Raw genomic sequence first — 25,130 nt, 5'->3', positions numbered from 1 at the left:
GTAGTAAAAAAAAATGTGAAAGCAGTTACTGCATATAAAAGAAATTATGTTCCTCCTCCTCCAGTATTGCTTAGAGCTTATCCATATTGCATATATGGGATTGGTGCTTGTATACAGTGTAAGACTGTTATGTGTGTAGTATCCTGGCAGTACTTGCTAGAGAAGAAAAAAACTGTTTAGTCTTAAACCTGTGCTGATAAGCACTACTTATCTGCTTCAGTGGACATAAATCTTTGAAACTTAGTCATTCTTGTTAGGGAGTCTCAAAAACTTTTACAAATTAAAGCTGGTTACAGTCAGATATTTGTGTTCATACTTGGCAAGGATCTCTTGAGTGTTCTCACACATTTTCAGTGACGTGGGTGTATTCACGGAGGAGGAAGGCTTTTGCTTCTGTGGGCTCACTTTTGTGAGGCCCATTGATTCAGATCTTATACTGTTTTGTACTGTTAATGTGAATGAACAATTCTCATATTTTTTTAAACTAATACTGTATAAGCAAGAAGAAAAAGAAAATGGGGCAAATGAGTCCAAAGCAATTGCATTGAGGAAAGGTTACCAGAGAGGGTCCACTCCTCAATAAAAGTTTTGTTAAAGAACATAATTTGCACATTTTGCACTTCACCCTTCTTGGGAAGTGTATGAGTATCCACATGAAATACTTGAACAGATCAGCATTAAGTTAGGCTAGCACAGCGTAGTATTGCTGCCTCAAAGCTCTTGGTTCACTGGTTTAGTTTCTGGCTTGGCGATCTTCTGTATTGGGTTTACACACCTTCTGTCTCTGTGGATGGGTGCTTCAGTTTTCCTTCACATTGTAAAGACATTTGGTAGGTGAAGTGGTGATATTCTAATTTGTTTTACATGCAGTAGACTGACATTCCTTCTTGGACTGTCTTTTTTTATTTGTACCCATTGCTTGCTAGGATATGATCCAACTGACCCAAAGAGGATTAGACAGGTGTCAGGCAATGTATGGATGAATTAAGCTTTAATTTAAATTGCAGAAATATTTAATTTTCTTCATACTTTTAACAAAAGTAGTACATCAGATACGAGCACATTTTACCATTTATTTTGTTTTTATTTATGTTTGTGTATATGTATCCTTCATTGACCAGGTTAGTCTCACTAGATTATTGACCTCTTTTCAGGGGAGACAAAAGGTGGTGTTTATACTACATGGGGAAATTTGGTCAGGCCATCAGGGAACTTCCCTACCATTTTCACTAAGTGCCATGGGATCTTTTGCATCCACCTGAGTTACCACCAACCCAAGCAAACGAGTGGATGGGAGATCATAGGTTTACCCCGGTGGTCATCTGTGTGTCACTACTAGACAGAGGCACAGTAAACTAAACCCTAAATGGGCATAGTATTCTCATTCTAAGGGGTGGCGAAAGTCACACACACTCTGGCTAGGCTTATAAATGCCCTAGGGTACATAGTCTAGTATGAACCTATGAAATGGGACCAAGGCTTAATGGTCTCATACAAAGGATGGATCCCATATTCCAGTGTGAATTATAGAATGATCTCTGACTAAATATATGTGACAAAGTGAAAAGTTGAATATTAGCACTAGGGTTCATTGTGATCTCGAAATTTATTTTAGTGAGTTTGTATCCAACCTCCCTCATGGTAGACAGAGAAGCAACCCCACCTCAACATTTCCATCTGTCTTCTGTGGAATCTGTTTTTAATATTTTAGCTGACTGTCCTCATGATAAATCTCTCATGGGGATTTCTGTGACGTTAGGCCACAATTTACTGAATACATTTTACTGAAAATGTATTTTGCTGATTATCTGTAATTGGCACCTACCCCTGTTTTGCGTTGCTGAAGTTAAGTTTTGGAGCACATTCCTTTGTTGTTTGCTTATATCTGTGATTGTTCATTTTTCAAGAAGAATTTTAGCTAATAGGTTTTACTAAAATGACAATCACCATTGATGTATTTGGGAATTAATGTTTTCATCCTACTGGGACTTAGGCCTGATTTAATTCCATGTTACTCTCACTAAAGTTGATGGTTGGGGAAAAACAAGCAGTGACTGGAAAAGGGAGAGCATCCTTCTGTAGTAGACCTCAAAGCTGTTCCCTGGTTCAGGCCTCTTTAGTTGTAAAGTTACCTTGTTCTTCATGCATGACATATGGTAGTTCACCAGTTCTTGAATTAAGGAATTCAGGGATAAACAGTCTTCTGATGTGAGCTGTTGTAGAGCATATTTGCTTGGCTGATGCAAGTCAGTTTCAAAGACATTGTAGCTTGGAATTTCTGGGTCAGAGTGTCCACACATTTGTAAAATCCGTGAATTGCCTTGACTGCTGCTTCACTTAATGTTTAATCATGAGGAATTCAACAACTGGTTGAACACTAATTTTAACCACTTCAGCACCAGCACTTTAGTTGTAGCATATGAATGACTGAAGTTGGTCTTTGCCAGTGTAAGGAGCCAGCATGTTATGGGTTTTGCTGGCATGGGGTGGTGGAAAATGTTGACTCCATTCCACCTTTACCATACATTATTTTGCTCACAATAATGCAGTAGTGTCTCAGGTTCTATCTTTCACATTAATGCAAAATTGCTGGGTTGTACTATATTGTGTACGTTGTGTGTGCAGGCTTTCACATTGAGAGTAACACATGGTCTTCTCCAAGCCAGACTGGTGGCATGGGAGATGAGGCTATGATGGCTACCCAGGTTTAGCTAGCACCCCAAGTAACCGATGGTTCAGGCAGGAAGGATGAGCGATGCCTATCTGGGAGAACAGAGGTAGCTCCTAAAAGGCCATCCCTGCTGCTCTGGTGCCAAGGGAGGGAAGTCTCGGCACAGAAAAAAGGATCCAGTGTAAGCAGTGGCATGTACTATGGCAGCTCCTGTACTACATGTGAAGAAGTACACACGTGGATATGGGGGAGCATTGACAGTTTTTGCAGTGATGCAACTGTGCTGCCACCACCAGGGAAGGGTTAGGGCCTTGCCACAAAAATTCTGTCTTTGACAGGATGCCAGCAAAAATACAGATGTCCCCAGTATCTACCAGATGATGGTCCCCTATACAGGCTGCTTCTTTGGCAGATATGGGAATGATCCTTTCTGCTAGGGAGCAAATGGGCCCATGTACCATTGGAAGGCACAATAGTTGGTGGGCAGAGGAGAAAACAAAGTAAAGGAAAAATATATAACCTTTTCCACCACTGACAAGAAAGTATATGACCCCAAAACATTGTATTCACAGTGATTTGATTTAGACTTTGATTTCCATTTTCTAGTAATTGTTTTTTTTTTTTTTTGGCAGCCACCTGAATTAAACCCAACAAGGCCTTACTTTGGCTGGATAATTTAGCTATTGTATACCATCTCAAAAAATAATTTGCTTACCCAATATTTCTGACAGAGCAACTCTGTAGAGGATTTTTTTAAAATCTGCCAACTCATTACATTTCCAGAACATATGTTCCCAATTATCTCTTTCTTCCCCATCACACCTCCAATGTTTGTTATCAATAGGAGGAAACATTTTTGGAGCCTGCTTGGGGGATAAAAATTCCTATGCAAATACTTTCAAGTAAAAATCCTAAATCTTCTAGACTTTTTTGTATATTTGAGAGCCATGCATATGCCCTCCAATTGTTCCCTTGTGAATTGCTCATTCAGTCTCTCTCCGCAATCTTTTCTGAACTCCTTTGATTCTTGTAGTTATTATGCAGTATTTTATATGCCCTAATAATTATATCTCTTCAATAGCAGTTTCTGTTTAAGGTTCAACTAAAAACTCTACCATAGCAGATCTTTCCCTTAAGGTTCCCTGATCCCTTTATGTTACGTATACTCTGATATCAATCCCTGATAGGGATGGCAGTCTTGGTACCCTGCAGTCCAAATGTCTTCGGAGCGTCTTCTCGATCTGTTACCTTTTTCTCCCTAGGTATCTGCTCCTAATACCTCAGTTCCTTTACCAGTTTTCTCCAGTAAATTCCAGCCACTTCTTGCCTATTCTCTCCACTCTAATTGCCCATTCTCTGTACCCCTAATTGCAGTCATCCCTATTGGCAGAATCTCCTTTCTCCATTGTCATGTGGCTTAATTTTTAAGAAAACTTTCTGCTACTCTTTGAATATAATATTCTGTATGGCTGTTGTTCTTAAGGATCTGCATCAAAAAATCCCACTCTCTCCTTATTTCTTGAATTCCCTCCTCCCCCACTTCATCATCATCCCATTCCACTTTGAATTGTAGCTTTATGCTTGCGTTATATATATGACCCTTAACTGTTCTTCTTCTTCTTCTTTCGGCTTTTCCCGGTTAGGGGTCCCCACAGCGGAACTCCGGTCCGCTAATGATTGGCAGTAGATTTTTTACAGGTGCCAGCTCGACGTTCAACCTTCAGCGAAGGCACAGCCATTCTACACATGTCTTTCGAACGCCACTCGACCGCTAAGAGCACATGCAGACTCCAGGCTGTTAAATATCCCTTCAAATTAGGCAATCCTATACCACCTTGTTCTGTTGGAAGGATCAACTTACCCCTTTGACTCTTGCCCTCTTCCCCTCCCAGGTAAAATCGTTCAACTCTTTGAGCTGTCCACACCTTCACTTCTGGTTGATAAAAATATGTATGACACTTATATAAAACTAAAAGGAGTAAAAGCATTTTCACTGCTTGTATCTTGCTATCCATATCCATAAACACAAGCTTCCAGTTTCACAGCTTTTGTAATATCTTTTGTTTTGTCTCTGCCCACATATCCTTATTTCTCATAACAGAATCCTTTTTAACCCATACTCCTAAATACTTCAATTTATTGTGTCACTATAAATATAGATGTTGCTGAGCCAATTCATTTGTGGATACATAGTGTACAGCTGTAGCCTTTGTTTTGTTTTTAATTTTATCCCCGAAAAAACTTTGAAATTGTCTCAGAATGTTCCATATCACTGAGATACCTTTTCTGGTTTAATCAGGTACAGTATAATGTTGTCTGCAAATAAGGCCAACTTTTCTTGATTACCATATCAATTATATCCTTGAATTTCCAAGTCCCTTATTTTCTTTGACAATGGCTGTAAATATAATGCAAATAAAGGGAAAAGAGTACACCCCTATCTTGACCCTCTGTTCAGACAGCTTGTCAGAGAGGAACCCTCCCACTTTCATTTTTGCCTCTGATCCCTCATATATCCTCCTAATAAACCTTAATATTGTATCAGGGAATGCAAATTCTTCCATTGCCCTAGTCATACTTTGTCAAATGCTTTCTTTGCATCAAGATCCACTAACGACAGCGGTATTTTCTTACATTTGCTTTCCTCTGGATCATCATTGTTCTATTAATATTTGCCTCCCATATACTCATTGATCCATATCTATCAGTTTTGGCAATATCTTTGTCATTCTTCTAGCTATTACAGACATAAACACTTTATAATCATGGTTTAAAATTGAAATGGGCCTTTTTGAAGCTGGGTCTGATGGATCTTTACCATCTTTAGGTATTACAGCAACCACAGCTTTTTTTTTCCCAGGATGTTGGTGCTTCCCCTCCTTTTAAAATAATGTTATACAAAACCTTCCAGATCTTTATTACTTTCTTCCTTTCTAGCTTCTAAACTTCCACCGGGAATACCATCTATCAGCTTTTCCTTTGTATTGGTTATACATCACCATTTTATCTCATTTCCTCCTGTCTTAACTGTTACTTATTGAGTCTCATCTGCATTTAACCTTGGCATATTTAAGTCTTCCATAAATATTTCCATTTGCGCCTTTTCTTGATTTGCCCATTTCTCTGCTTCATACAAATTTTCATACAATTTCTGAAATATCCCTAATACTTCTACAGGATCTCCTGTGTTTTTTCTTGTTATAGGCTCCCTAAGTTTGGCAACAACCCTTGTACTTTCTCTTGCCCAAGTCATTGGGCTAAAAGTTTTTTGCATTTTGGAATTATCACCGAAAAACAGTTGATTAACAGCATTTTTTAAACTGATGCATATTATCCAGGTACCCCCTTATTTTCTCTTTAGCACTCTGCAGTTGGTGCCTCCCCTTGTTCTGTGAGATTCCCCTTATTCTGCAATACTTAACATTTGTCAGTCCCTGTAAATAATTCTTGTTACTTCTTGACCATATCCGTTCTTCTTTTATTTGTAACCCATTCTTAAACTCCACTTTCATTTTATTCCATTCACTAGCTATAACCTTGGGAGTACTTTCTGATCTAGTGTCATCAATCTTCACGTAATCCTTGACTGTGGGGGGCTCAGTGCCGATCTTCGGAACCGACTCAGCCGTTAACTTCAGTTTGTAGTTTCCAAACTCTTGAGCTAGGCTCTACCCATAATGCTCCTTTGTAAATTACCCCAGATCTCATTTGCTGCTTCATTTGTCAGATGCGTCCAACCTCTCTTGAGCTTTGGCAGTTATTTAGAGCAAGTTTTCCCTTTGATTTCTCTAAGCTTCTATCTTATATGTTTCTATTTCTCCCTAAGTACTTTCTAGTTTTTCTACCTGCTCCTGTCTTCCTTTCCATGTGTGTGAGTTATCTATTTCCCCTTCCCTTTATGTTTAGGTAGTTTTTCTTTACGTACCATTGCTGGTGCTGTCTTTTACCTGTTTAGGTATTTCTGGCTACTATACTTTTTCTATTAAAAAAAAAATATTTTCCCCTGTATGGCTGATAAGTCTTCAAAGGGCACCTCTGGCTTTAAGAGGTGCCAAAAGTGTGAGAGGAAGATGGCCAATTCAGATGGGCACATCTGTTGTGTGTATTGTGCTGTCCACCTGCAGGAGGATTGTGACATCTGTTATGTTTTTTCTGCCAGAACTTTGAGCGGAGAAACAAGCCAATTTTGAAAGGTTTGTTGAAAGGAGACTTCGAAGGGGCCATATCTTGTCCGAAGACCAAAGCCAGCTCATCATCTTCCTCTTCCTCCTCTACTAAGGAACCTTCTCATTCAATACTGAGAAGTTTCTCTAAACCGGCTGCAAAATTATCCCAACCACCTATGTTGTTGACAGTTTTTTTGGCACCGATAGGCAAGAGTGATTCAGCACCAACCATTGTTTCTGATCAGACACCTAAAGCTTCGGTACCAGAGGTTTTGTTGGTGCTGAAGCAGACTCTATTGAGGACAATACCAACAACCAGGTATTCTCTGTCGGTCGATCCATTTGCGGACCAACCACCTAGCCTATTTGTGGAACCGAGACTGCCTAGGTCTCCTTCTGTAGCATCTATTCAATCCACTAAAAGTCTCTCGGAATGGGACATCATGAGACTGGTGGACCAGCTCTTGGCAGCAAGGGGATTACCTCCATCTTTGGTTCCCAGCCAACTCTGCACCAGCACCTGTCCTTTGACATGGTCTCATCTTCCTCCCCAACTCCAGTTGTCTTTGGACCCCCTGGCACTGACCTACCCAGCTCTGACTGTCTCAGTTCCAGTAAGAGTCTCTTTACTGGAACCGAGAATTGCCTTGAGCTCTGCCAGTTTATCTGAAATGGAGGCCTTCTGGGTCAAGGCTTCATTACTAGTTCCAAGGGACAGGGTTTGACTTCCATTTTTTCACAGAGTCTTCCCTGCGCTGTGGTGCCCCAGCATTTGACTCATCCCAAGCTTCTGTTTCGGAGGCGGCTTCCTTGGTGCAGGGTGGGACCATGATTCTGAAGGAGTCTACTTTGGTTCAGGCTCCCATCTCTCTATTGGGGGGGGGGTTGGCCTTCCGAATCATGGAGAAGGCCTTGTCCATTGTGGACTCCCAGCCCTTGCCATCCTTGGGCAAAACATCTGTATCCCTTCGACCAGAGCTTCCTCCAACCTCATCCCTGGGACAGGGGGCACAAAGGCCTCAGGAGAGATGCACCTTGGTTGTTTCCTATTCGGATTCTTTCCCTGAACATACACTACCCCCCCCCCCTCCCCCGTGGAAGTACCTTCAAAGAAAAAAGTGCAAGAGGAAGCAATTAGACTCCTTGGAGGAGTCCTTCACTGAGGATACTGATTTGATGAGGGGGAAGGTTTTCCCTGGTCACACCCTGATGATGATTCCTTCAGGGCGATCCTGGAAATCCTGAAACAGAAGGGTGGCTGGACTTCTCTCCAGCCTTCCTTGGAGGAATCTGTATACCTGGAGGCTTTTCATGCCCAACCCTCTACTCTTGAATCTCTCTGCCTGCTGACAGACTTATTAAATTGCTCGTTCAGCAGGCATGGAAAATTCCTGACTCCATTGAGCCAATCCCCAAGAAGCTTGACTGGATGCTTTCTGCCCCTAAGGATAAAAGTAGCATTGGGCTAACACTAAAGTTGTCCCTGTAGACACCATGGTGATAGTGGCAGCCACAAAAAAGGAATTTGCAGAGGAAAGTCCTATTATCCAGCCTCGTAACAAGGAGTCTAGGACTATGGATACATTTGGGAAGTGCATTTATGCTTCATCGACTTTCACTCTCAGGTCTTTGAACTACATGGCACAGTTTACCAGGCTGCAGAGAGATCTGACTAAAGAGCTGTCAGATACTCTCACAGGAGCAGTAGCCAAAAGAGTATGAGACAAGGTTACCTCTGAAATTGCCACCCTCATATCAATTTCTAACTCGTCCATGAGGCTAATTGCCCACGCAGCCAAAGGGATGGCAAAAGCAGCGGGTTCAGGTGTAGCCATTAGGAGACATGCCTGGATGCACTTGTGTGACTTTACGGAGCGATTTAAATCTTCACTCGTCAGTGCTCCCCTTGATGGAACATCCCTGTTTGGGCCCAGGGTAAAAGGCACACTGGCCAGATGTGAGAAAGATGAGAAAACTCTTTCTGCAGTTGGCATGTGCTTCTCCACTCATCAATGGCCCTACTGTAGGAACCAGAGAAGTGGGAGGCTATGGTTCAAAAAGTCCCAAAGGCCTTTCCAGGACTCAAGTGGCAAAGACTCCCCCTGGGACAGAGAGGGAGGTAACAGTGGATGATGCTGTTCTAGTGGCAGAGGTGGCCCCAGAACCAGGAGTCCAGAGATTATTTCTCTGGTAACACCTACCAGCGCTCCTGAGTGGACGCCCAATTGCCTTCCTCTGGAGGCAGTCGGAGGACGATTATCCCTGCACCAATCTGCCGGGCTACAGATCACATCAGACAAATGGGTGCAGGGGATCATTTCCAGGGGCTGTGTATCATTCCCCTTTCCTCAGATCCAAAAACATGGAAAAGACTCCCAGGTGTTCCACCCAGTCACAGGGAAGCAGCAGTCATAGAAATTCAAAAACTGCTCGAAAAAAGTCATCCAAGAAGTCCCACCAGACCAGAGAGGATCTGGATTTTACTCCAGATTCCTTTTAGTGCCCAAAAAACCAGGGGATTAGAGACTCATTTTGGATCTCAGCCATTTCAACAAGGCAGTTCAGCAAACCAGATTCCGGATGGTGTTATTACAGTCGGTAATTCCTTTCTTGGAAAAAGATGATTGGATGTGCTCTATAGATCTTTAGGATGCGTATTACCATATTAGAAATGGACAAATGCTCCAGACGATTTCTGTGCTTCTGGCTGGGAGCCAGTCATTTTCAGTTCAGAACACTGCCCTTTGGTTCTCACCACAGCTCCCAAGGTGTTTACCAAGTGCATGGCAGTGGTAGCAGCTCATCTCAGACTTCAAGGATTTTGAGTTTTTCCTTATCTTGATGACTGGCTCCTTACTGCTACCACCAGGCATCAACTCAGAAGAGCAAGAGATTATACCCTGCATCTCTATGCTTCATTAGGAATTACAGTAAATTATGAAAAGTCAAATCTACAACCTACACAACAGCTGGAATTTAGCAGAGTTCTGCTAAACACTGTTATGTGAATCACTTCACTCCCAGTAGAGAGGCTGCAAAAGATCAGATCACAAATAAACCATATAGTTCAGAACAGAAGTGTTCCAGACTCATTCTACAGGCACTAAGCTCGATGGCAGCTTCTATAGCTCTAGTTCCCTTGACCAGATATCACATGCGGATTCTACAGTGGCCTCTAGCCTCCCAATTGGTCGTTACTGAATCAGCCAGTGTCCTATCACATCTTGATCACCAATCGCTGCAAACAAGACTTGTTTTGGTGGCTCCATTCCAACAAGATTCTTTCAGGCCGTCCTTCCACAGCCCCAAGCCATAGTGACCACAGATGCTTCCCAGATAGGGTGGGGGACATTATCTAGGAAGGACAGTCCAATGCGCTTGGTCCCAACTGGAGGCCAGTTTGCACATCAATGTTCTAGAGATGAGGGTGGTGCTTTTGACGTTGCAAGTATTTCAAAATGCCCTTCCCTAGGGAACAGTGGTAATTCAGAAGGACATGTCGGTGGTCTGGTATTATCAACAAGCAAGGAGGAACAAATCTTACCCACTTTGTCGAGAAGCCCTCAAAGTCTAGCAATGGGCGATTTCTTCCAACTGCTTTTTCATATTCCAGGGACCTCCAAAGTGATAGCACACAAGCTGAGCAGAACTATTCTAATGCCTCTCGAGTGGTCTCTCAACCCTGTGGTGATGGAGAAGATTTTCTGCCACTCGAGTCGACCTTGCTGTGATATGTTTGTGTCCCCTCTGAACAAGTACAGCAGTTACTTTGCCCCACCCCCCCCCCGGGGGAGTCACCCTGAGCCACTGTTCTCCACGATTGGCCCCCGGTCTCCTGTATGCCTTTTCCCCCAACTCCCCTGATATCCCAGTTTCTAAATAATGCCAAAAGGTCTGAGAACACAATAATCCTCATTGCCCCGTTCTGGCCTCAACAGGTTTGGTTTCCCTTCATTTGGCCTAATCTGCTTCAGAAACCTTGGATTATGGACCCAGCTCCAGATCTATTATCGCATCCAGAAGGTATAGTTCATCTGAATCTCCAGTATCTTAAGATCACTGCATGGCTTCTCCAGTTCACATGATTGCCAGGAATTCTTCCCTTACCTCACCTGTCCGACAAATCCTTTTGGCCCATCACAAACCATCTACTAGAAAACTGTACCATAGTAAATGGGAAAAATTTGCTAGATGGGCTCTTAACAATGACCTTGACCCTTATGTGGCTCCCGCGGATAAAGTATTGAATTTCCTGGCTGCTCTTTATCAGTCTGGCTCTTCACCCTCTACCATTCAGGTTCATCTCGTTGCGATGTCTAACTTTCATTTTTGTTTGGATGGTTTTATTTTTTATACGTTGTTTACAACAAGGTGAATACTGCGTGGTTTTTACTCAATTAAAGTACATTTGAACTTGTGCACAAGACTCCGTTCTGTAAAACTGGCGTAATCAACGTTTCCTGCTTCTGGGTTCTTCACTTATGTCACATAAACTCTGTAAAGTCTTTTTGAAAGGAACCCTAATGTTAAGGCCTCCATTTAAAGAACCCACTGCTTCATGGGATTTAACCTTAGTCCTACAGTCTCTTACTGTTATCTCCCTTTGAACCTTCAGCTACTTGTGGCTTAAAATTTCTGACATGGAAAACTTTGTTTTTATTAGCTATTACTTCTGCAAGACGAATATCAGAAATTCAAGCCTTGTTCTGCAAGTCCCCCTGTTTAATATTCCACAAGGACAGGGTTTCCTTCAGGACTAATCCTTCCTTCTTGCCAAAGGTAGTTTCAGAATCTAATGTCATTCAACCTTTGCAACTACCAGTCTTTTTTCCTAATTTCTCCAATAAGGGAGAGTACTGTCTACACATATTAAACATTCACAGGCAATTACATTTTTACCTTCACAGAACAAAGAATATCAGAAAATCTGACCAACTTTTTGTTGGTTTTTCCTCACTTTCTTTAGGTAACCCAGTTTCCAAGGTTACCTTAGCTAAATGGCTTGGAGATTGTATCACCTTTATTCATCATTCAAAGGGCCTCCAACCCCACGTCCTGTGAAAGCTCATTAAACTAGAGGTGTAGCAGCTTCTGCAGTCTTTCATGCTAGAGCTTCCTTAGATGACATATATGCAACAGCTACATGGGCATCTCCTCATACCTTTATTACTCATTACAAACTGGACCAGGTCTCTAGGGGGCGTGCATCATTTGGTTCGATGGTGCTCAGGAATATTCTGTCAAGAGACCACCCAAGATTCAGGTAGCTAGAGAGACTGTCCCACAGTCGAGGATTACGTGAAGATTGACCACATCAGATAAAGAAGTTATGTCTTACCAGTCTTACCATATTGTTCCATCTGTGTTGTCGATCTTAACTAATCCTTGACATTCCCCCCTCCTTCCCCCAGCCTGAGACTCTTAGTGGACCGAATACTGCCAAGACTGGCTTCATAATAGGGACAGAGATTTGGTCTCTTATTGTTTACTATTTGTCTGCCACTGTTTAGGCAAACTCGATCTGAGGTAATTTAGAGAGGAGCATTATGGGTAGAGCCTAGCTCGAGAGTTTGGAAGGCGCGAGCCGAAGTAAATGGATGAGTCGGTTCTGAGGCTTGGAACCGAGCCCCCACAGTCAAGGATTAGTGAAGATCAACAACACAGGTGGAACGTTATGGTAAGACATAATTTATTTTTTCCCTAATAACTTATGAATAATTTCCTCTACCCATTCCTTAAATTCCTCTCTTTTTAACAGGTAGATGGGGAAGTGCCAGTGGTGCATTTTTTCTTCATTACCCTGCATTTTTATCTTAGTTTTTACTGGCACATGATCTGAAATAGCTATTGGATGTGTGTCAAAGCTCCCAGTTAAATGTACTTGTTCCTGTGAAGTATAATTTCTATCATGTCTAGCCCAGTTATTGTACCTTGGGAAATGATATGTAAATTCTGAGTTCCTAATACTGAGCTCACTTCTTCCCTACCTAATATTTTCATAAATTTCTTCAGAAATCTTCCCTATTTTGTTATATTTTCCCTTCTAGACTGCCCAAATACATCTTTATTGTTGCAAATCAAATTCCAGTCCCTACCTATAAATAATATTCCCTGCTGAAAGCTGATTATTTCTCCCAAAATTTTCTTAATATCCATAATAGCTTTAGAAGGAATTAAGTACATGCCAGCGTAATCTTCATCTATTGCCAGTAGCCTTCTTACAGCCACAGATCTACCATTATTGTCTTTCCTCTTCTGTCAGTATTGGAGCTTTCCTCGCAGTTAATACAAGTACTCCTATTTTCCTTTGTCCCTAATATTCTGATGAGTATCCATCCTGAAATCCTTTCTTTATCAATTCTTTTCAAACGTGTCTTCTGTAGCATTGATATTTGCATGTGTAATTCTTAATATAATTAAATATTCTTTCCTTTTTGTCTGTACCTTTGAGACTGTTCACACTCTAAGACAATATGAAACATGTCGCTATTATAAGAAGTCATTATTCCCACCTATTGTATATGACTATTTTTTTAATGTCCATTTCCAGCTTTCGTAATACATGTACCCACTAATGTTTGGTAGGTTGATATTTTATACATTTTTTCTTGTCTACATTTGAACCTGTTCCACATTTTACAAGATTTTTTCTTTTAGTAGAAATTCTCAGTCAAAAAAGAAACTCTCCCAGAACCTGTTAACTTAAGGCAGACACACAAACTAAGTACATGTTAAAATAATGAAGCTTAATGCTCCTAATAGAAACAATTATACCAAATAGACAGCAGCAAACACAGGCCTTACCTAAACTAAAGTTGTGATTTTCCATGGTAAGGCGCATGTTACTACCAGTGCTCCTACTTTCACTAGTTAATGTTTTTGTCTTTATTTCCTTCCCAGATGTGAAAAACAACTTGTATGCTTTCAGAAAGTATTAACATGTAGCCTTGAAAAAAAAACAGTGCTTTGGCTTTTTTATTGTCCTGTAATCAGCTTGTCTTCATGGAAAAATTAGAAAAATGTAGCCCTCAGCTAGAGGCTTCTATGATAATTTGAAACATTTATTGCTAAAGGAAAACTTTTCTTTACATTCAGTGTTCTCTTATTTACTTGTTTCCACTTAAAACTTATTACATTAAGCCAAGGGTCCTAATCCAGACATATTAGCTCTACATATGTTATGATCTGTATACTTTCACAGTCCATCCTCCACCAGAACAACCCGAGATTACATCATATTAACTTAAATATGCTTTTGTCTAGCAGTTTCTATCTTTTTGCATTGTAGTGCCCACATTTCTTAATACTAAAAAAGAAAAATGAAAGAGAGAAGCATCTGTGTACTGTAGTGTCTGTATTACATACTTCAATAACTAAAATGCTTTACTATAAAACATGCAATTTATATCCTGAAAATATTTATAGAAATACTGTTAAGAACAAAAATTGTTTTACTTACAGATACCCTTTTCCTTTCTCTTCTCTTCCCCTTAGTATCATTCCAAACACTAATGCCATGAAGTGGCCATTTTCAATCCAGAGAGAGACTTAGGGAATTTTTAAACATGCCTCAACACAAGCCTCTAGCTGTCTCTTCTGTTCTGGAGATTGTAGATGATGTTTTCTTGGAATCCAGCCTTACCCCAGACACTTTGCCTCCAGCTCCCAGGAAACCTGACAGGTTCTACAGAGTACCTGACTCTCACAAATTCCTTTTCAAGAATCCTACTACGGATCCAGAGACCATTTCCCAAGGACCAAAAGGCATGTTAAGGCTACTACTGCCAAAAATCCTACCCCTTCTGATAGGGATTCTAGAGCTTTAGACAGATTGGGTAAGAAGGTATATACTTATGCTACTTTGGCCATTAAGGCTTTAAATTCCCAGTTTCATATGTTAAAGTATCAGCAGCATATTATGGGCTTAATTAAACAGAAAATGATGTTGATTCCTGACTGTGCTGAGCACAAAGATTTACAAGAGTTAATGCATTCTGCTGACCAAGTAGGTAAACGTACTTTGCAATGTGGTTTTGATGCTTTAGAAGCATATTGCAGGGCTGCTGTCACTGGGTCTGTACTTAGAAGGCATGCTTGGCTTAAGGAACAAAACTTACCAGATTATGTTAAAGCTAAATTACTGGATGCACCCGTACACCAAGAGCGCCTTTTTATCAAAGCAGAAGTCGTCCTCAAAAGGATGGTGGAAAAAGCTAAATCTATGCAAACTGTTAAAGATTTCTTAGAAGTACAGCCACCTAGATTCAGTAGGCATTGGCCTTCAAAGAACTGGTCCTTTCCAGTCCCCTTCCAGGGCTTATCAGTCTAAACCCAGGAGCAGCAGACCACCAAGACTTCAGTCTCAGGCTATGCACAGATATAAGCAGTGAGAGGCCCCCACTTCCAAAGCAGGGAGTAGTAAGCCACCCCCTATGGCAAAATGGCACAATGACTTATCCTTAACTTTACCAAGCCTTGCTCAACTACTTGCTCCCTTAGGAGGAAAGCTCGCCCTGCATGCAAAAAACTGGGAACTCATTACCCAAGACAAATGGATTTTAAACATATTTTCCCTAGGATACAGATTCCACTTCCACTCACTCCCAACCCCAAGTGGATGGCCAGACCTTCCCCCAAACCAGTGGGCGGAGGCCCAAAAACAAATGCTCTCTCTCCTCAGTTTCAGGGCTATTCAACCAGAAGAACAAAGGGGACAAGGATTTTATTCAAGACTGTTCCTGGTTCCCAGAAAAGAAAACTCCTGGCATCATATTCTGGACCTTTCTATTCTCAACACCTTTCTGGTGATTCCAAAATTCAAAATGCTAATTCTTCAGCAGCTTCTTCCTATGCTAGCCAAGGATGCCTGGCTGGCAACTCTAGACAAAAGAAGCTTCCCTGCACATCCCAATAAGGGGGAACCCTGCATAAAATTCCTATGCTTCAGGGCAGGCTCCATGCACTATCAGTTCTCTGCACTGCCCTTTGGCTTACCTACTGCACCCAGGGTATTTTTTGTGTAGCTCCTGCCATTGCATTTTGCAGGCAGAGAAATATTCAGATTTACCCATATTTGGACGATTGCCTGATTCAGGCAGATAGTCAGGACTTGCTATTACAGCACCTGGCATTTGTAAAGCGACTTCTAACTTTACTGGGGTACACCATCAATGAGAAGAAATCACACCTATTACCCTGCCAACAGATTGTATTCCTGAGAGCAAGCTTGAACACAACTTCGCAGATGGCATTCCTCACTCCAGAGAAACAAGTTCATTTGACAACCTACTTCAAACTACTGGCCACAAAAACCCAGCTAAGGAAAATCCTGCAAGTCCTGGGGTTCATGGCTTTTTGCATTCTGTTAATTCCATATGCAAGACTGCATATGAGGAAACTTCAGTGTTATCTAAAACGTCTATGGTGTCAACATTCTCAGGACCTGGAAACAATGATTCCTATTATCCCTTGTCTAAGGGCAGAGTTATCTTTGGTGGGCAGAGGCCTGCTACCACAACAAGGAACTCCCTTTCACTCTACCCCTGCCACCCAAACCCTAACAACAGGATGCATCAGACTATGCATGGGGGCTCACATGTCAGGGCAGTGCATTCAGGGCAAATGGAACCCAAATCAAATGCACCTTCATATCAATCAAAAAGAAATGTTAGCTGTACAGAATGCTCTGACAGCCTTCAGAGACCTTTTTCTTCCAGGACAACTATTGGTAAAGACAGACAACACCACAGTTATGTGGTACATAAACAAGCAGGGGGGAACCTATTCCTACCCACTCTGCAGACTAGCCATGGCCCTGTGAAACACAGCCTTGAGCTACCAAGTGGACCTACAAGCTCAATTCCTGCCAGGCAAACTAAGTTCACTGGCAGATGACTTAAGCAGAAATCTTATGGACCCACACGAATGGAAACTGGAACCCAAAATATTCAAGCTCTTGAGGAACAAATGGGGGACATTAGAGGTAGACCTGTTTGCCTCCCCTCAGAACTACCTGTTGAATAAATTCTGCACCAGAACTCCCTACAGTCAAGCTTGGAAAGTGGGTGCCCTGTCCTTTACCTGGGAAAGCCTCTCAGTTTATGCCTTTCCCCCTCTGCCTCTCATCTTGAAGGTTCTACTAAAGATCAAACAGGACAAGCCAAGGACAGTACTGATTACACCAAACTGGCCACGCCAGCACTGGTACCCCTTTTTACACAGTCTGACAATGCTACAACCTTGGCACCTGCCTCAGACCCCTTCCCTGCTGTCCCAGCAGGCGGGCCAGATTCTACACCCTCAGCTTCAAACCCTGAACCTTGCAGCCTGGCTAATTCCCTGACCTCACCTCCAGCAACCCTCAGTAAGCAGGTGCTGGATGTCATTCTTGAGGCAAGGAGGCCTAGTACTAGAAAATCCTTTTCCGAAAAGTGGAAATGATACTGTTCCTGGAGCCATGCTCAGGGGATGTGTACAATGGTGCCCAGCTTACCTCATATTCTAGATTATTTAAAAGAAACACTCCACAAGGGCCTATCTTTCTCTTCAATTAAGATTTATGCCTCTGCCATATCAGCACATTATAATACTGACCCAGCCCTCTTCTCTCATCTCCTGCTAAAGTAATTCCTCAGAGGGTCCAAAAGTTTAATAGCCCCCCACAATGGCTCCCACTCCAGCCTGGGACCTTAACTTTGTACTAGAAAAACTCGCTCTTCCCCACTTTGAACCAGCTGCTACAGCAGAGTTGAAATTCCTTTCTTGGAAAACAGCTTTACTTCTAGCCATCACTTCAGCAAGAAGAGTGTCTGAACTGCAGGCCCTCATGGCAGTGGGAACCCTTCATTATCTTCCATGCTGACAGGTTTTCCCTCAGGACTAATCCATCCTTTATGCCCAAGGTGGTGTCTGGTGTGGCTCTAAATCAGTCCATTCATTTGCCTGCTTTTTTCCCCTAATCCTCAGAATAAAGGGGAAAGGTTACTGCATTCTCTGGACGTGCGCAGACAGCTTAGATTCGACTTGGACAGGACTAAGCCTCTCAGAAAATCTGACCAACTGCTAGTTAGCTCTGCTGCAGGTGCAGAGGGGAAGGCCATTTCAAAGCAAATCATTTCCAAATGGATAGCACATTGCACCCATTTCTGCTATAAACACCATGGAAAACCTACCCCACAGGGGATAAGAACACATTCCACCAGGGCTGCATCTACCTTTACTGCATTTCTCAGAGGAGTCCTTACCAGGAACATCCTGGAAGCTGCAACCTGGAGCTCTGTACATACTTTCACCAAGCATTACCATCTGCCTCTCTTTTCTAAATCCAGAGCTGGATTTGCCACAGCAGTTTTACAGGGCCTTATTGCTAGCCCTAATGCTCTTTAACTACCTCCACCCTTCATTAGCTTTGGGAATCAACCCAAATGTGATGACTGCAACAGTGAAACACGAAGAACATAGTACAGTTCTGTACACTTACCATAAATGTAGATGTTTGAGTGTATTCACTGTTGCAGTCCTGGATGTTCTTCGTGTTTCACTGTTGCAGTCATTACATTTGGGTAATCTGCTTGCAGGTTGCCCTCAGTCAGCCTGATTAACAAAGTCTTGGGTCCTGCGTCGGTTGCTGCCCCTTCTTCCATGACCTCAGGTCGTCAGGGGTATAACATGCACCCGACGCCATTACATCAGTCTTTCTTGCCATGCGGTGCCCGAAGCAGAAGGAGTTTGCAAGTGCCGGTCGGCCGACTCCTGAAATTTTCGTTTTCGAGTTTCAGAGCCTAAGTCTTCAACTAAAAGCTAAGTACCTTGTTGGGGAAACTTTTTCCTGCTCCTTACCGATGTCCGTAAAAGTTAATAATTGCATTACTTGTGGAAAGCAAATACCTAATAAAGATTTTCATCCGTACTGTATTCCTTGCCTAGGCCCTGACCATGATGTACCCTGTTGTCGGTTTTGTGCTTTATTTAATCAGCGCACTATCCATTGTCGGTATATTTTTGCCTCTAAATATTTTGGTTCTCGGTTTAATTATCTAGAAATGTCGGTTAGCCATCCGACTTCCGGGATTCTGAAAAAACGCAAAGATAAAGACAGAGACAGGCCGCCGAGGTCCAAAACTGCTGTCAACGCTTCTCCTAAGCCAGTCGCCAGTTCTCAGTGATGTGCTTTCGCAGCCCTTGATACCTGCTACTTCTGATTTGTAGGCCTCTACTGAGACCCATTCAGAGTCCGGTATGCTGTGAGATACTTCAGCTATGGAACCTGTGGATGTCTCTACCTTGGATGGGTCCGGAGCCGCTGTGCACACACCAGCTTCTGAGTGTGTATTCAGGCCTACGGACTTGCATATTAAATCGACCCCTCCTTCATTACTAAGGCCTAAATCTCGATCCATGTCTAAAAAAATGATGCCCAGGCCACATGTTCAAGCCTCTATGCCTAAAAAACAAATGATAAAAATGCCTGAAGCTCTAATAACTCTCTAATCAGGGGTAGCCACCCCCCCCCCCCCCCCCACCAAGAGGCATAGGGCTGAGCTTGATTCTGAATCTTCTGATCAGGATTCTGTTTTTTCTGACTCTTCTGATGACCTGGATTTGTTCTTACCTACTTATGAGGATTCTGATGCTGAGGACTCTATTCCCTCTGCTTCCCCTCCTGAGGATTTTTCTTTTGGGGAAACCTTACATACTCTAAGGGAGCATTTTCACTGGGAAAGCCAGGAATTTTCGGATTCAAAAAAGAGGCTTGGGGATTTCCTTCTTCAACCTCAGCATAGGCCTTTGGCTATTCCTCCTGTACTAGACATTGTTGATTATGCTTTCTCGGAATCCAGTTTGGCCACTGATTCCCTGCCTGCTGCTCTCAGTAAACCTGACAGATACTACAGGGTTCCTGAGTCCCACAAGTTCCTTTTCAAAAATCCTATTGGAGATCCAGAGGCTATTTCACAGGGGCCCAAGGGCATTAAGGCTTCTACTGCTAAAAATCCTACCCCTTCTGATAGAGACTCCAGGGTGCTGGATAGATGGGGTAAAAAGGTTTATACTTCAGCAACCTTGGCAATTAGAGCTTTAAACTGCCAATTTCATATGTTAAAATATCAGCAACATGTTTTTGGACAGCTTAAACAGAAAATAATGTTGTTTCCCGACTGTGTGGAAAATAAAGACTTAAAGGATTTTATGCATTCTGCTGAACAAGTTGGAAAACATAGTTTGCAATGTGGTTTTGATTCTTTAGAGGCCATTTGCACAGCTGCTGTTACTGGATCTGTGCTTAGAAGGCATGCTTGGCTTAAGGAGCAATCTTTGCCTGATCATGTTAAAGCTAAATTGTTGGATGCTCCTTTAAATCAAGACTGCCTGTTTGGCAACAAGGCTGAAGAAGTTCTTAAAAAGATGGAAGATAAAGTTAAATCTATGCAAACTGTTAAAGACTTTTTACAAGTTCATCCTCCTAGATTTAGTAGGCACTAGCCGTCAAATAATTGGTCCTTTCCAGCCCCTTCCAGGTCTTCTCAAGCCAAACCCAGACACAGCAAAAACCCCAGGTTTCATTCCCAGGGGACTCACAGAACTAAGCAGTGGGGGGGCCTCCACTTCCAAGTCTGAGAATAACAAGACACTCCCCTGTGGTAAACTGTCTCAATGACTTCCTTTTAAAATTTCCAAGCACTTATCTTCTAACTGCCCTTTGGGGGAAAGATTACTCTTCATGCAAAGAACTGGCAACTCATTACCCAGGACAAATGGGTTTTAAATAGTGTCCCAGGGATACAGATTTCACTTCCACACATTGCCAATGCCAAGTGGGTGGCTGGACCTACCCCCAAATCAGTGGGCAGAGACTCAAAAACAAGTATTTTCTCTCTTAAGCATGGGGGCAATTCAACTGGTACCAGAAGAGGAAAAGGGACAAGGTTTCTACTCCAGACTTTTCCTGGTACCCAGAAAAGACAAATCATGGCGTCCAATCCTGGACCTGTCTACTCTAAATACATTTCTGGAGATTCCAAAATTCAAGATGCTGACTCTTCATTTACTTCATATGCTAGGTAAAGACTCCTGGTTGGCAACATTAGATTTAAAAGAAGCATACCTGCACATCCCAATCAGGGACTCTTGCAGAAGATACCTACGCTTCAAAGCAGGCTACACGCACTATCAGTTCTCTGCACTGCCCGTTGGCTTATCTACTGTTCCCAGGGTATTCACAAAGTGCCTAGCTCCAGTTATTCCATTTTGCAGGCAAAGAAGTATTCAGATATACCCATACCTGGACGATTGTCTAATTCAGGCAGAAAGCCAGGACATACATTTGAATCATTTGTAAAAAGGGTTCTAACTTGTCTGGGGTACATCATAAATGAAAAGAAATCACAACTGGTACCCTGTCAACAAATTATATTACTGGGAGCAAGTTTGAATACAACTTCACCAATGGCTTACCTCACGCCAGAAAAGCAAATTCATTTGACAACCTACTTCAAACAAGTGGCTGCAAAAACCCTGCTATCTGCAAGACAAATACTGCAAGCCTTGTGGTTCATGGCCTCCTGCATTCTTCTAATTCCATATGCAAGACTGCCTATGGAGTCAACATTCTCACAGCCTAGAAACAGCGATTCCTATCATTCCTTGCCTACGCCTAGAGTTCCTTTGGTGGGCAGAGGCCTGCCACCAAAACAAGGGACTACCTTTCACACCACCCCCTGCCGCCCAAACCCTAACAACAGATGCATCAGACTATGCATGGGAGGGGGCTCACCTGGCAGGGAAGTGCATTCAGGGCAAATGAAACCCAAGTCAAATGCACCTGCATATCAATCAAAAAGAAATGTTAGCTGTACAGAATGCTCTCACAGACTTCAAGGACTGCATTCTTCCTGGACAACTAATGGTAAAGACGGACAACACCACGGTTATGTGGTTTATAAGCAGGGGGGTACACATTCTTATCCCCTCTGCAGACTAGCCATGGCATTGTGGAACACAGCCTTGAGCTACCAAGTGCACCTACAAGCTCAATTCCTGCCAGGAAAATTAAATACACTGGCAAACGGACTAAGCAGAAACCTCATGGACCCACACGAGTGGAAACTGGAACCAAGGATTTTCAACATGTTGACAAGCAAATGGAGAGCCCAGATATAGACCTGTTTGCCTCCCCCCAGAACTAACAATTGGACTAATTTTGCACAAGGACTCCCACAAACAAGCCTGAAAAGTGGATGCTCTGTCCTTCAGCTAGAAAAACCTATCAGTCTATGCCTTTCCCCCGCTGCCTCTGCTCTCCAAAGAACTACTAAAAGTCAAACAGGGCAAACCAAGCATGATCTTGATTGCTCCAGACTGGCCGCGCCAACACTGGTACCCCCTCCTGCACATTGTGTCACAGCTGTCTCCATGGCACCTGCCTCAGACTCCTTCCCTGCTGTCTCAGCAGGAAAACCAGATTCTGCACCCTCAGCTTCCAACACTGAACCTTGCAGCCTGACTAATTACTTAAGCTCTCCTTTACCATCCCTCAGCAAACCTGGGATGGATGTCATCTTAGAGGCCAAGGAGGCCTAGTACTAGAAAATCTTGTGCTGAAAAATGGAAAATATTCTGTGCCTGGAACCAATCTCAAGGGATGAGCACAGCAGTACCCAATTTACCTCAGATTTTATAATACTTAACTGAGATGCTTCACAAGGGCCTGTCTTTTTCCTCCATTAAAATCCATGCCTCAGCCATTTCAGCTCATTATAACACAGAACCTCCCATCTTCTCTCACCCACTGCTCAAGCAGTACCTCAGAGGTGCCAAAAATTTGAGACCACCCAGGAGAGCTCCAACCCCAGCCAGCGACCTTAACTTTGTATTGGAGAAACTCACTCTACCTCCTTTCAAGCCAGCTGCTACTGCAGACGTAAAATCTATTTCTTGGAAAACAACTTTCCTTTTAGCAATCACTTCAGCTAGAGGGGTATCTGAATTACAGGCCATCATGGCAGTGAAGCCTTTCATCATCTTTCATACAGACAGGGTGTCACTCAGAACCAATCCATCTTTCATGCCCAAGGTGGTGTCCAGTGTGGCTCTTAATCAGTCTATTCATTTTCCAACCTTCTTTCCCAATCCACAGAACAAAGGGGAACGGATTCTGCATTCCTTGGATGTGCACAGACAACTTAGATTCTACTTGGACAGGACTAAACCACACAGAAAATCTGAACAACTGCTGGTAGCATTTGCTGCAAGGTCAGAGGGGAAGGCTATTTCAAAACAAACCATGTCTAAATGGATAAACCATTGCTTTTGTTTCTGCTGTAAGCACCATGGAAAACCTATCCCCCAGGGGATCAGACCTCACTCCACCAGGGCTGCATCTACTTCTACAGCCTTTTTCAGAGGCGTTCCTACCAGGGACATCCTAGAAGCTGCTACCTGGAGTTCTGTACATACTTTCACCAAGCATTATCTTTTGCTAATTTTCTCTAAATCCAGAGCTGGCTTTGCCACTGCAGTCTTGCAGGGCCTTATAGCTGGCCCTAATGCTATCTAAACTCCTCCTTCCAACCATAGCTTTGGGAATCTACCCAAATGTACTGACTGCAACAGTGAAATACGAAGAACATAGTACAGTTGTGTACACTTACCATAAATGTAGATGTTCAAGTTTATTCACTGTTGCAGTCCTGGTTACCCTCCCACCTGCCCCCTAACTTCTTTTGGCTATACCTCTACTTTGCTTTACTATGCTTAAAAGCCTTTTTGGTGTATTTGCTTTTTTCTTGGAGGTATACCTTTGTGTTTTTATGTTTAATTGCTCCCCATTAGGGGGGCACCTGACATCTGGGGCAAGAAAAACTGATGTAATGGCATCTGCTGCATGTTTTATACCCCTGATGACCTGACGTCATGGAAGAAGTGACACTAACCAATGCAGGACCCAAGACTTTGTTAATCAGGGCGACTGAGGGCAAGCTGCAAGCAGATTACCCAAATGTAATGATTGCAACAGTGAATACACTTGAACATCTACATTTATGGTAAATGTACACAACTGTACTTTACCCTCCCTCCAGCCCCCTGACTTATCTTGACTTTTACCTTTCCTCCTTGTTTGACATATATTATATCATGAGTATTTGCTTTTTAGTGGGGTGTTCCATACTGTATAATTGCTTCCTATTGTGGGGGCACATGACATCTGGGGCAAGAAAAACTGATGTAATGGCATCAGCTGCATGTTTTATACCCCTGACATCATGGAAGAAGCAACAGCATCCAACACAGAAATCCGATGAATCTGGTATTCAGGCCAGCTGAAAGCTACCTGCAGGCAGATAACCCAAATGTGATGGCTCCAACAGTGAATACACTCTAACATCTACATTTATGGTAAGTGTACACAACTGTACTTCCTGTGCTTTGCCCTTTCTACTGCCCCAAGGGTGTTCACCAAATGCCTTGCTCCTGTGATTGCTTTGTGCAGGCTTCAGGGGATCCAAATATTTCCTTACATGGATGACCTGCTGATGTTCATCGTGTTTCACTGTTGCAGTCCTAATCAATGGGTTATCCGGCTCCCGGTAGCCCTTGATCGGCCAGAATACCAAAGGTAAGTAAATATGACGTCAGCTGTTGTCTGTTGTAAGTGACGTCCGATACAAATAGAGGCAGCCAACGTCACTTCCTCAGTCTTCCTTGCCACAGAGCCTGAAGCAGAAGCATTTCTTGCACGAGTGCCGGTCGGCAGTTTACCTTTTTTCATTTCCAGCTGCAAAGTTGAAGTCTACTACAGCCAAGTACCCCGTTGGGGATCCTCTTTTCTTGCCTTAACGAATGTCAGAAAAGGTTAATAATTGTCTTACCTGTGGAAAGCAGATTCCCCGTAGAGATTTTCATTCCCATTATATTATTTGTCTAGGCCTGGACCACAATGTTACTAATTGTGATCTCTGTGCCTCCTTTAATCCGCGTACTGTTCGTCGTCGGGCTAAGCTTTTAGCTAAACATTTTGGAGTTTGGCCTAAGTTTGTTGTTATGGCATCCACTAGTCTTCAGGCTTCGGATATACCCAAGAAACGTAAGGATAAGGACCGCGACAGGCTTCAGAAAGTTAAGTCCTTGGATGATGTTAGGATGGTTGTCAGTCATGCGGTAGCCATTGAGGTGCCTTTGCAGCCCCTGCAGTCCACGGATTAGCAACCACAGGCCTCGGTTGAGACCATTTCAGAGTCCCACTGGCCTCCTGCCTCCATTTTGCCTTCTGACCTCTTGCCTGTCGCCTCTTCAGC

The 25,130-nt window shown here is 42.8% G+C and overlaps 1 protein-coding gene across 1 annotated transcript in view; it reads left to right on the top strand.

Annotated features, from left to right (window-relative positions):
- Positions 1-25,130, top strand: part of LOC122791483 (protein phosphatase 1 regulatory subunit 12A-like) — a 1,771,856-nt gene that overhangs the window by 599,612 nt on the left and 1,147,114 nt on the right. The gene's annotated exons all lie outside the window — the stretch shown is intronic.

The sequence above is a fragment of the Protopterus annectens genome, chromosome 17.part0, assembly GCF_019279795.1.
Source record: "Protopterus annectens isolate FY-2018-M chromosome 17.part0, PAN1.0, whole genome shotgun sequence".
In the NCBI taxonomy this organism is placed as follows: Eukaryota; Metazoa; Chordata; order Ceratodontiformes; family Protopteridae; genus Protopterus; species Protopterus annectens.
The sequence above is the reverse complement of the archived record's forward strand: the minus strand, read 5'-3'. Positions and strand labels throughout refer to the sequence as shown.